The sequence below is a fragment of the Pan troglodytes genome, chromosome 6 (genome assembly GCF_028858775.2).
Source record: "Pan troglodytes isolate AG18354 chromosome 6, NHGRI_mPanTro3-v2.0_pri, whole genome shotgun sequence".
In the NCBI taxonomy this organism is placed as follows: Eukaryota; Metazoa; Chordata; class Mammalia; order Primates; family Hominidae; genus Pan; species Pan troglodytes.
The window spans coordinates 152,625,590-152,638,333 of NC_072404.2; the positions used below are offsets into that span (position 1 = coordinate 152,625,590).

The 12,744-nt window shown below is 39.5% G+C and overlaps 1 protein-coding gene across 4 annotated transcripts in view; it reads right to left on the reverse strand.

Annotated features, from left to right (window-relative positions):
• Positions 1 to 12,744, reverse strand: part of PTN (pleiotrophin) — a 127,637-nt gene that overhangs the window by 34,981 nt on the left and 79,912 nt on the right. The window contains exon 1 of one of the 4 annotated variants that reach the window (XM_009454282.5): positions 5,835 to 6,368. The exons of 2 other annotated variants lie outside the window; for them this stretch is intronic. The gene's annotated coding sequence lies outside the window, so the exon portion shown is untranslated. Of the gene's footprint in view, positions 1 to 5,834; positions 6,369 to 12,744 lie in introns of those variants that run through there. One more of the 4 variants, XM_063815641.1, reaches the window with a different exon arrangement.

A 12,744-nucleotide genomic window follows, 5' to 3' on the forward strand; every position in this document is an offset into this window, starting at 1 on the left:
GTTACTGTAGCAGGATGAGCCACAGACAAAACCCCTCAGACACCGAGATAGTGAAGGGAGTGGCTTTAATCAGCTGGGAGCATCAGCAGCCTAGCGTCTTAAAATCCGAGCTCCTCAGGTGCTCAACTTCTGTCCCTTTTAAGGGCTAACAACTCTAAGGGGGTCCACCTGAGAGGGTCGTGATCGATTGAGCAAGCCAGGGGGTACGTGATAGGGGCTGTGAGCACCGATGGTCAGAGTGAAACAGAATAGAACGGGAGGTTTCACAATGTCCTTCCATACAATGTCTGGAATCTATAGATAACAACAGTTACTAGGTCAGGGGTGGAATTTTAACTACCAGGCTTAGGTCAGGCAGGCCCAGCCCTGGTTTCAGATCTGGTTCCTTGGTTTTGGGTCTGGTTCCTAGGTGCTAGGCTACCTGCCTTTTGTTTCTCTTCTCTTTCCTTTTCTGAGTATAAAACAACATGAGAGGGCCTCTCGTCCCTCATTTCCCCCCTTCGAGACTCTCACATTTTATTAGTTGGAGTTCTCACTCTTATTTTTGCTACTTACGTCTTCTTGTGCAATAGATTGATAGTGATTCATATAGTACACTTGTGCTGAAGCATTTTGGTGAATCAAGGTAGTGATGAAGCTTTTTATCATTTGAAGAAGTAAAGGTAGCAAACAAGGGAGCAGTAAGCAGGTTCCTATTACTATTATAACTCTTATTATAAGAGTTTTAAATTTTCTTAGTGCTGGGAACCACCTTCTAAACATGGCTTCAGGGTCGAATCCATGCTACACTTGTACAGGCACAAGTGCCAGTTTTGTCATATTTTTAACTATGTCTTTAACTACTTGCCTTTGATTATCTATGTGTAGACAGTAATTAGTAAGGTTAAATTTCTTACAGACCTCTCTTTCAGCTGCTAGCAAGTAGTCGAGAGCCAATCTATTTTGATAGATAGCATTTCTTATCTGAGTTTCTTGCTGGGCCAGAATAGTCAAGGCTTGACAGGTTTTATTAGTGATGATTTCTAGAACAGCTTGCAACCATATGATTCAGTTGAGCATGTAAATGGGGGTCTGGTATCCCCATGAGCCATCTTGTGCCTAAGTACCAGGCCTATAATATTGTATGATTCGCTTAGGGGACTATTCATTATTTTCCAAATTTTTTATAGCTATGCTTTTCTTTTTGCAGGAAGCATAGACAGGGAAGCCCAGGAGTTCGCCTGTTTTTATGGGTAGTAGGAAGAAAGATGGTTTAATAGTGCCAATAACACAACTACCTGACCGCTGGTCAAGCAGCTTAGCGTAGGTTCTATGTCCACATACCCAGTATAGCCTAGTGGGGGCCGTCCAGTCCCGGTGGGATTCTGGGTGGGCTTAAATGGTCTGCAACTTTGGAAATCTACTGAATGGATTTTTATCTGTGTGTTTTGAACTCCACCATGTAACTGTTTTTGTGGTACTATTACACAGTTTTTGTCCTAAGCAACTAAGTCATCCTACAGAATGAGTGAATTCTTTCCTTTTTCTAGCTTTGCAATATTGTCCAATAATTGAAACTTTTAGAACCTAGAAATGATCAGGGTGATTCTTTAGGGCTGGGAATTCATCAAGAACTGGGTCTGTAGGCTCTAATTCTCAGGCTTCTTATGGCCATTGATCTCCTGTTACAGTTCCTCCACAAACATAACATTTAGAGACTGCGCTACATACCTTGGATAGAATAGCATTATGCAAACAAGTTTCTTTTAGAGTCCCGGTACACTTATAATAACCACAAAATAATAGGACTGTAGCAATCTTTTATCCTACCTCAGTGACTTGATGTATATACTGGGAACAGTCCTCAGTCTGAGGAAGGTCAGTTGAAGTCCTTACTGTGCAAGTCCAAATTTTAAGGAAAATGAGTCCCGCGATGAGTTTCCTCATGCTTCGGCCATGAGTGGACCAGTCAGCTTCCAGGTGTGACTGGAGCAGCGCTTGTCGTCTTCTTCAGAATCACTTTGCAGGGGTTGGCGAAGCTGCTCCCATCCACGTACAGCTCCCAGTCTACTGATGTTTAAGGATGGTCTTGGAGGTTGGACCCACTAGAATAAACTGAGTCCAATACCTCTACACAGTTATGTTCAACTGGGCTCTCTGATACCAGGAGTAAGGTGGCTGGGTTTAGGGTGTTGCAAACTTCGATGGTTATGCAGGGATTTTCACAGAGCAAGCTTTGGTATCTAGTTAGTCTAGCATTCATTAGCTAATGATGTCCTTTGGTATTTATTAAAGTCACCACAGCATGGGGGGACTTTAGGTTTTGCCTAAGAGTTAGCTTATCTGCTTCTTGTGCTAACAGGGTCGTTGCTGCCAGGGCCCTTAGACATGGGGGCCAGCCTTTGGAAACCCCTTCTAGTGTTTTGAGAGATAGGCCACTGGCCTTGGCCAGGACCTTACAGTCTGGGTTAAAACTCCAACTGCCATTTTTTTTTTTTTTTTTGACACATAGAGTGTAAAAAGTTTTGTCAGGTCAGGTGGCCCCAGGGCTGGGGCCGACCTGAGTTTTTCTTTTAACTCATGAAAAGCTTGCTGCTGTTGGTTGTAATAGATGTAGTTTATCTAATTTATATTTTTATTAACTGTCACCTACTAAAATATTGAATTAAATCCTGTAGCTATTTGATTTCAAGCTTTAAATTGATCTGTATTCCTCGTGGGACTCCAACTGCGTCTAAATGGACAGGAGAGTCGAAAGACCTATAAGGGGCTTCTCTCACTTTACAATGTCTTATTTTTTTTCCTTCCGGTTGATGAAATGCCAGGGTGAAAGGGATAGCCAATTGGACTAAAGTGTAAGTGCCACTCCAGTTATTCGGCAGAGTGCCCAGTAAAGGTCCACCACAATACCACCACACATCTGCTTGGGGATGAACAATGGCTGACTGATTGATAAGCTCTTGAAAATTCTTCAGCTCATCGCATCCCTTCAGGTCTCCAAGGAATGCTAAGTTTCCTCCCTGTCGTGAGAGACAACGAAGTGAACTTAGTGTTGGGAGACGGAGGCTGGATGGCCCTCGGGGGCTGACCCGCAGGGTACCAGACTTTGGGATATAGCAGAGAGAGCCTGGCATGACTTATTAATCCAGGAGGTAGAATCCTGGAAAACAGCTACCACACAGCCCACGCCTGGCAGACTGGAGGACCATCTTAGTGGAAGGGAGACAATCAGGGCCTCTGGCCTGCCATGTGCACAAGCATAACAATTGCTTTTGTTTAACGTGCAGATGGAATATTTGATCCATTCCAACCAGGCACTTGCATCTTGGTATGCTGTCTTAATTGCCAAAGTTTGTTTTAAGTTTTTAACTTTTATGATCTTCTTGTAAAATGAATGTTTCCTTTACCACCTATTTTTATTAGTTTTTAGACCAAAGAAAGCCAAATACCATTTTACATTTAACAATGCTTTTTGTATGATTTGTACACTAGATAAGCTAAACTTTACCTTTATATTAGTGTGTTATTAATGTTAAACTTAATTTTAATAAAACCTTGTAGACATATTTATCTAATTTTTAATGTTTGATCATAAGTAAGATTTTATAGACTCTTTTTAACCTTTTATAATTTTTGTTAAAGAGGAGATTGGTGCTTTAAGAAAAACCTGTTGCATTTTTACTTTAATGTCCATTTCACAGAAAAACTGGATGATACCTTTTTAACTTTAGCTAATATGTCTACACACAGAATTTTCTTTACAATTAACGTTTTAAAACTTGCTTAAACTTTCAAAACAATGATTTTTTAAAACTTTTTAATGTAGGTAAAAATCCACATTCTTATGCCTCCTTATAGTCCTTTTACCAAAGGTATATTTTACTTTCCTTATACACCTTGCACATAAACTGTTTCTTCAATAGTACTTAGGAGGCCTTATTACTTTTAAATTATACAACATTTTTTGCATAAATTTTTTTTATAACTTTTTTTCTTCCATGACTTTCGCAGACAATTCTTCGACATGTCTCAACTTTCTGACTTATTACAAACATTTTTTTTAAAAAAAACAACCAGTTAATTTATTTCAGGACAAGAATTTACCATGTAACACTCTTTTTACATAAATTCTGCCTCCCCTCTTTTTTTTCCTTTTTTTTTTTTGTTTTTTGAAGATAACCATTCTTTTTTTTTTTTTTTAAAGCGAAGTTTCTTTATGTCTGTGGACTAGATGAAGGCCACAAGATTAGAAGTTACTATAATACATGTTACACTGTTAACTTTTAGCAAACTTTACTTTTGTTGAAAACCTTGTAAGTTTGGGATTTCAATTAATCTTTGCTATTAATAAGAGCTTGTTTAGTCTAAATTAACTTAGAATTGGTATAGATGGCCTTTTTTTTTTTTTTTTTTTCCTGTTAGCAAAGCAGCTGCCGCTACAGATTGAACACATCTGGGCCATCCGCAGGTTACTGGGTTAAGGATTTCTGATAGGAAGGCCTCAGTGCTTTCCGGATACGCCCTTGTTTACACTGACAACAAAGTGGTATTACAGTGTTACAGGGTTACTGAGAATACCTTTAATTATCAATTATAGGTTTTAAATATGCCTTGGCTTTTAAAGTAATCAGGTATATTGTATTTTTCTTAACTACTTGTATATTTCTCTCTCTCTTGTTCTTTCTCTCTTTGACTTTCTGTCTCTCTCTCTCTGACTTTCCTTTTGCCTTTGTCTCTTCCTCTCTTTCTGCCTCTATCTTTCTCTGTCTCTCTCTCTTTTCTTGACTCCTTCTTTGTCTCTCTGTCTCTTCCTCTCTGTCTTTTCCTCTCTCTCTTTGCCTCTTTTTCTCTCTCTTTCCTCTCTTTCTCTCTGCTGGTCTTTCCTTGCCTCTGCCAGCCGCTTATGCTGCTGTTCTCTTAACTACTGTTGGGGGGAAGGGGGTCTACAACCAGCTGTAACTGTCTATGTACGGAAACTGGTCTGCATGCCTTGGCTTACAGGTTACTTTGTGCCATACCTCTGAAACAAGGGACCTGTCTAGGCTTCCTTCTGATGGCCAACCCATCTCAAATGCTGGCCAGTCTATTTCACACAAAGTTCTAAGTTTTCCTGGTATCATAGTAACACCGTAATCTCCCTTAAATCCTTTCTTGAAATTTTTCAACATAGTTCCTAGTGGGGTGGGCTTACTTTGTACCTGACCCGTGTCTCCTCGAGACAAAACACCACGCTCACACCACACGCACACTACAAAACAAAGAACAGGTAAAAAGGGCACACACACACTTTTACAGTTTACGCCAAACCAGAATCAAAACCAAAATCGGAGTATCAGGAAATCCAAGCCAGGTCAAAACCAAAACCAAAGTATCAAGCAATCTAAGTCAAGTCAAAAACAAAAAACAAAGTGCCGATACAGGCATACTGTGGGTGATCAGGCCACGCTTCCACTCGAATGGAGTAGGCAAGTTCCCAAGATCAATCCTGTCAAGCAATTCAAACCAAGTCAAAACAAAAACAAAAACCAAAGAGCCCATAAAGGCAGGCCGTGGGTGATCAGGCCACGCTTCCACTCATATGAGTGGGCAAGTTCCAAAGACTAGTCTTACCAAGTTTTAGACGTCCGGACTCCAAGTGCCAAGTGCCAGTTCCTTCCCGGTGTTCAGCCACTGCGTTGATCCTCCACGGGGGCCTGCCACACACAGCTCTGGCGAGGCGTCCCACTGGGGCAAATGCCTACCCGGGAGCGCTCTCAGGATCCGCGTCGCTCCGGCTGGTTGGAGTCCCCCGCAGGGATGGTCCACAGGGCAGGCTAAAGCTGCTTAAGAAGCTGCCTGGACCGTCCATTACTCACCTCGCTTGCCGGTCAGGGAACCAAGAAATGTAGCAGGACAAGCCGCGGACAAAACCCTTCAGACACCGAGATAGTGAAGGGAGTGGCTTTAATCAGCTGGGAGCATCAGCAGCCTAGCGTCTTAAAATCCGAGCTCCTCAGGTGCTCAACTTCTGTCCCTTTTAAGGGCTAACAACTCTAAGGGGGTCCACGTGAGAGGGTCGTGATCGACTGAGCAAGCCAGGGGGTACGTGATAGGGGCTGTGAGCACCGATGGTCAGAGTGAAACAGAACAGAACGGGAGGTTTCACAATGTCCTTCCATACAATGTCTGGAATCTATAGATAACAACAGTTACTAGGTCAGGGGTGGAATTTTTACTACTAGGCTTAGGTCAGGCAGGCCCAGGCCTGGTTTCAGATCTGGTTCCTTGGTTTCGGGTCTGGTTCCTAGGCGCCAGGTTACCTGCCTTTTGTTTGGCTTCTCTTTCCTTTTCTGAGTATGAAATAATATAAAACAATATGAGAGGGTCTCTCTTGTCCCTTATTTCCCCTTAATTCTTTCCTAGTTCTGTCACCTCATTGCTGAGTTTTCTAATTATAATTTGTGATGCTCTTTTACATTTTATATTGTTTTCTTAGTGTTTTGTAACTCATCTTGAAACTGTAGGTTACAAAGATTTTTGTTGTTCTGTTTCTTGAGCATATTCAGAAATTCTTGAATTGGCCATATAAATAATGGTCTTCCCCTTTTTCTGTTCATTCTCTCCTTTTAAGTTACTTTGTATGAGATTTGACCTCAATACATTTCTCTTGTTCATATTTATGTTCACACAGCTTTTCTAATTTCACAAAATCTGTTCTTCTGTTCTTTCATATAATGGTGGAAACATGGTATCTAACTTTCTGAGATTTTCACGTTCTGTTCTCTTCTTACTTTTATCTAGTCTTTCTCTTTCTCTTTTGTTTCTATTGTTGCTCTCTTGATCAATTTTGATTTTGTTCACAGCAGTTTATCCTTACAGTGAGTTCCTGCCCCAGAAGGGAGTCCTGGAGGGTCAGCTTTTATTCTCACACTGGCTCACCATGATCTACAGTGCACTTGTGGGGGCTGTTTTGGGTTCTCCCCCTGTCAGATCTGTCTCATGTTGCTTCTCTCTATCTTGTTTTGTTCAAATACCAACAGCATGCAAGCCTTGTGGTTACTAGTGGTTTGCTCCCGTTCACTTTTGCTTTCAGGTTTGTGAGAGAAAAATTTATCCTGATTTTTGCTTTAAATCTTGACCATGGGTTTTGGTCTTGCTATCTGTCAAGCTGCTTCATCTATTTTTTTTTTTTTTTTTTTGAGACGGAATCTTGCTCTGTCACCAGGCTGGAGTCCAGTGGCATGACCTCTGCTCACTGCAACCTCCACCTCCTGGGTTCAAGCGATTCTCCTGCCTTGGCCTCCCAAGTAGTTGGGATTACAAGTGTGCGCTACCCTGCCCAGCTAATTTTTGTATTCTTAGTAGAGATGGGGTTTCACCATGTTGGCCAGGGTGGTCTCGATCTCCTGACCTCGTGATCCTCCCACTTCTGCCTCCCAAAGTGCTGGGATTACAGGCGTGAGCCACCGCGCCCAGCCTGCTCCATCTATTTTTATGTGAAGATTCAGGAAGTTTCCAAAACTATCTTGACACCTCTTTCCATCCCAAATTAACACATTATTTCATTAAACGTTTTGGAGTCACCTACCCTATGCCAGCCACTGGGTGGTATTCTCAAGACACAACAGTGACAAGTGATAAGACAGATGTTTTGGCTTGTTCTCATGAAGCTTGCACTCCGATAAAGCATCAGTGACAGGTAAATAGCCAATTATAATTCACTGTCCTCTCATAAGAAGTACAGAATGTCATGAAGTACAAGGGAAGGGCAATTATTTTGCATTTCCCTTTTTTGATTGTCAATTAATTTTAAGACAGGGATTCAGTTAAGGCCAAAGATTTAATTTCCCTGAAGTTCCCTATAAAGTGAACAAAACCACTTATAGCTAGAAGTTCTTTTATAAGGTATTAGCTATTAATAAATGTCCTGATTATTTTTGTCATACAGTCAAATGCTTGTCTTTTCTTATTCACCAGAAATAATTTTATTTTAGTTTAAGAAAGTACAGTATTCATTTAGTTAACAAATTTAGTTATAGTACTGACCATATTCAATGATCTGTTTTAAGCACTTTACAAATATTGACTCATGGTAATATTAAATGATATTTGGTTCATTACAAATAGTGTATCCATTTACTAAATTATTCAAAAACTTTGTAAGAGTTGCAGCCTTTGTGGCATACATTATTCTAGGCAATAAAAATAAGGAGTTGAACAACACAGACAAGATTCCTGACCACACAATGCTTATATTTAGTGGGCAAGCTGGAAAATAACGTGGAAAAAAATAGACGAGTAAAGAGATTCATACACAAGGTAATTTCTGATTGTGGAAAATTTGTGACAAGAAAATTAAAAATGATATCATAAAGAGTGACCCAAGGAGGACTATTTAGGTAGGGGGTTATGGGTGGCTTCATCCTATGGCTAAGAAAGAGCAAGTGAGGTATGGTATCTCTACTGAAAATATTTTGCATCATGGACTCCAAATTCTCACTTTTCCTTCCTCGTTATTCTCTTCTGAGACAAGAAGGCCTCTAAGCTTTTAACATTCTTCTGGAATTCAGTAGTTAGCCATCCATTTCTCCTGATGGATATTGTTCTCCCCATTCTACTGCAGGCTCTGCATCCACATAATCTTCCTAGCTTTGACCAACATCAAACAATTTCTCACTCTTATTGGCTCACTAGCAGGCAATCTGATCAAACCTGAAATAGTACCAATTCATAATCTGTATTAATATCCAATGTCATATAATTTCAGAATTAAAAACAAACAAATCAAGAAATGTTTACATTTCCCAAGAAAAATAATGACCCTTTTTAAATTTAAACATGATATCACAAAGTGTTCTTTTCCCATGTGTTCTGACTTGGTAATATAGTAGAAAATCCGTTTTGACTAAAAGCATGGAGCCTTATCACCTCTGCTCCCTATTAATCTTTACAAGGATGAGTAGGTTTCATGAAAACTGTCTTCTACTTCAAATTCATCTCTAATTACACAGAAGCACACAGGCGTAAGAAAGAAACAAATAAATCAACCAAAACAAGTATTCGAAGGAAATACACTGGGTTTTCTCTTTATAATATAACTGTGATAGTAAAGGTATTTTGTTCAATTATTCTGGGGAGCCAAATGAGTTCAAAGAGGACTCGGCTGTTTGTATTATTCCTTTACTGCTTTAATTTATTATAATTGAAAAGAGCTGGAGACTGACTTTGAGAATCACAGAATTGTTTAGTTTCCTCCTAATCTTTTTCAAGTCTATCTGCTGTAACGGGGTATAGGGGAGCAAATAAGAGTTTTAGACCAAGTCAGAGCTGAGTGAGAATCACAACTCTGGCTAGGGAATGTGAAGCAATACATTTACTTTCTCTGAAACTTATTTTTCTTAGGAATAGACATGGGTATAATAACTTCCCCACAAAGTTTTGGGATTAGAGATTACGTATGAAAATTAAGCAACACAGTTCCTGGCACACAGCAGACCCATAATATCTTTTCTCAATAAGCTTTTCTAACTTCAATTGCAGCCCTCTTGCCCCTTCATCTTTAATTATACAAAGTCAATAAATGGACACAGTGGATATAATTTCCCTATACCAGCATGCCAAACACTGACTGTTCCTTGGGTAAAAATAGCAATCCAATTCTTCTTTTTACCAGATTATTGTACTATCTTCCTAATTCATCTTCCTGTTGTCTTTCTTATTTCCTTCTAAACCACAATCTGCTGAGACCAAGATGTCTAGACTGTCTAAAAGCTTTCCTTCTTGGAGGCACCTTTCAGTCTGTCTTTTCCACTCCTGCACCCGATCTATCTATCTTTAGCCAGAAAGAAGTACTTATAATTATTTAAACCCAGAAACATTTTAATCAACTGATCTTTTGCTCATGCTATCCTGTGTGATTAGAAATTCTTTCCCAATCCCCTTTCCTGGCAAATCCTTATCACTGTCCAAGGTTTAGCTCAAGGCTTTCGCCCTCAACAAAGCCTTTGCCAAGATGACAGTATCTCTATCTCTGGAGCACATTGTGCCACATCCATTCCACGGACCCTCCTCATTCACAACCCTGAATGTGCACGTGGCATATTATTGATCCCATAAAATGTGGCATATAAAACTGAAAAGGAAATGACATGAGCCATCTAGACCATTACATTTAGTAACTATCATGTCTTTAAATCTCTTCAATTTCTCTTCTTTGATTACCAATGCTAGCAATTGACTTTAAGGAGCTATTTCTCTCTAAAAAAACGAAACTAGAAATAAAATAATGTCCCACATTATAATTGTAATACATAAAGGAAGTAGAGAATAACAAAGCTGTCCCGAAAGGTAGATACTGAAAGTCCACTATAGTTCCTTACTAGCTGTTTGATTGATTCACATACACTAGCCAATAAGTAAATTCTCATCTGAGAAAAACTACCAGTAACACAAGTCATGGACGCTTGAGGTCCTATTAGAATAACTGACATTTAGAATACTGTCTACTGATGAAGTTCTATCAAAAGCCTTTGGATAATGTAATTTTCTGTGCATGCATGTGTGATTGTGATTGTGTTTGTGTATATATAATATTGTGTGTGTGTATACACAAACACTTGTAATCATCTTCCTTCAGTAATCAATACATCCTTTAAGGGAGAGAACATTATCTCTCTGTTATTCATTTGTAAGGTTTAGAACAGTGTTGACACACAGATTTCATTTATATATTTGTTAAATAAATGAATAAAATAAAGAATAAAAATGGCCTTGGTAGCCAATATAATAACTGACTGACTATGGTATCTAAAATAACACCCACCTACACATCTCTGTTCCCTTACTGGGCTTTACTTTTTCCTTAGCATGAATTCATGTTGGATGTTGTATTAGCCTGTTTTCACACTGCTGTAAAGAACTGCCTGAAGCTGGGTAATTTATAAAGGAAAAAGGTTTAACTCACTCACAGTTCAGCATGGCTGGGGACGCTGCAGGAAATTTACCAACATGGCGGAAGTCGAAGGGACAAGGCAGCAGGAAGGAGAATGAACACAGGAGGAACTACCAAATACTTATGAAACCATTGGATATCATGAAAACTCAAGTAGAAGGACCATGTAAGCAAATGAGTGGAGGTGGCATTTATAAAATATTCAGTGACAAATGTGTAGAGTCTAGAGCACACAGTAACAAGAAACAGTGGATGGACCTCAAAAGAAGACAGTGGAAATGAGTTAATCCTGGGAGCTGTGAGGGGGAATGGAATAGAGACAGAGTCATTAGTAGTCTGGAGAAGAGACAAGGAAAGACCACGGAGAGGGGAAAAGGCTGTGAGTTGTATGAACATGACTAAAACCCTAAGCTACCACCAAGGGGTCAGCTGCCATATTCAAGAGTTCATCAAGATATCCTTTGCATAGTTCTGTGGTTATTGTCCTGGTTTGTCTTTATTTTTTATCAGTTTTGTGGGTGTTTTAGGTACTTCAGCTCACTTTTGCTTATTTGTTTATTACAAAAGTACTATAATTAGGAGTCCAGAATAAGCACTAACGCCTCAAAATTTCAGAAGCGCACACACACACACACACAAATAGCCTCTTATTTTCTTATTTTCATTTCATTATTTTTATCAACAGAGCACTGGTGTTTCCACAAGGAAGCACCAAGGGCTGTGGCAAGGCATTAGGAGGGGCCTGAGAAGGTGCCCTGACCTCCCTGCCACACCCAATAGCGCCCCCTCCTTACCCCAGCTGTGCCTAGAGCAGCTCCTCCTTCACTACTCACTGACTTCCTTGTAAAAGTCCATTTGTCAAAAAAAGAAAATACATTTAAAGGCCACTGGTCTACCCAATACCAAGGTCTATCTAGTTAGGAGATACAATAGTGACACAGAACAGTATTTTTTTTTTATATACTTTAAGTTCTGGGGTACATGTGCAGAACATGCGGTTTTGTTACATAGGTACACATGTGCCATGCTGCTTTTCTGCACTCATCAACCCGTCACCTACATTAGGTATTTCTCCTAATGTTGTCCCTCCCCTAGGCCCCCACCCCCCGACAGGCCCTGGTGTGTGATGTTCCCCTCCCTGTGTCCATGTGTTCTCATCAGAACAGTATTTTTTTAAAAGATAGAATAGGAAAAATGCCTCACAGATGGTGATGTAAATATGAAATCTATTATTAGTATGAAAGATGCCTTGCTCACATTAGGTACTCAAAAAATATTTGTGAAATTATATTTAAAAATAGAAATTTTATAGTTAACTATTCTGTACTTTATGAAGTCTGAAATGATTTCATCTTGTCATCAAAGATCAAACACATAGCCTAACAAGTATGATTATAATCATGAAGAATTTATGACAGAAAATCGTAAGGCATAAGAGGCCTATTTTAATATGGTGGAAAGAGAAAAGGTTTTGAAGTCAGAATTTTTCACACTGGCTTCATCACTTCTTATATGTAGGCAAAGTAGTCGATTTCTTTTACTGTCAGTATCCTCATCTATGGAAACACAGAGTTTTCATATACACACTTATAATTTGTTTGAAGAGTACAGTGAGATAACATATAAAATGCCTGGCATCCTGTGAGACATGTATTCAGTTCTCCATCAATGGTAGCCCTTGTGGTTCTTTGAGGAAGAGAGGGGAGGTAAAGAAGTGTATATCTCCCTCAAAAAACGTCAGAGGCAGCTTTGCACAGAGGGTGATAATGCAGCCTTTTAAGATGGTTTAGACTTTGATAAGTAAATCTAGAATGGAAAGCATTTCCAATGGAAGA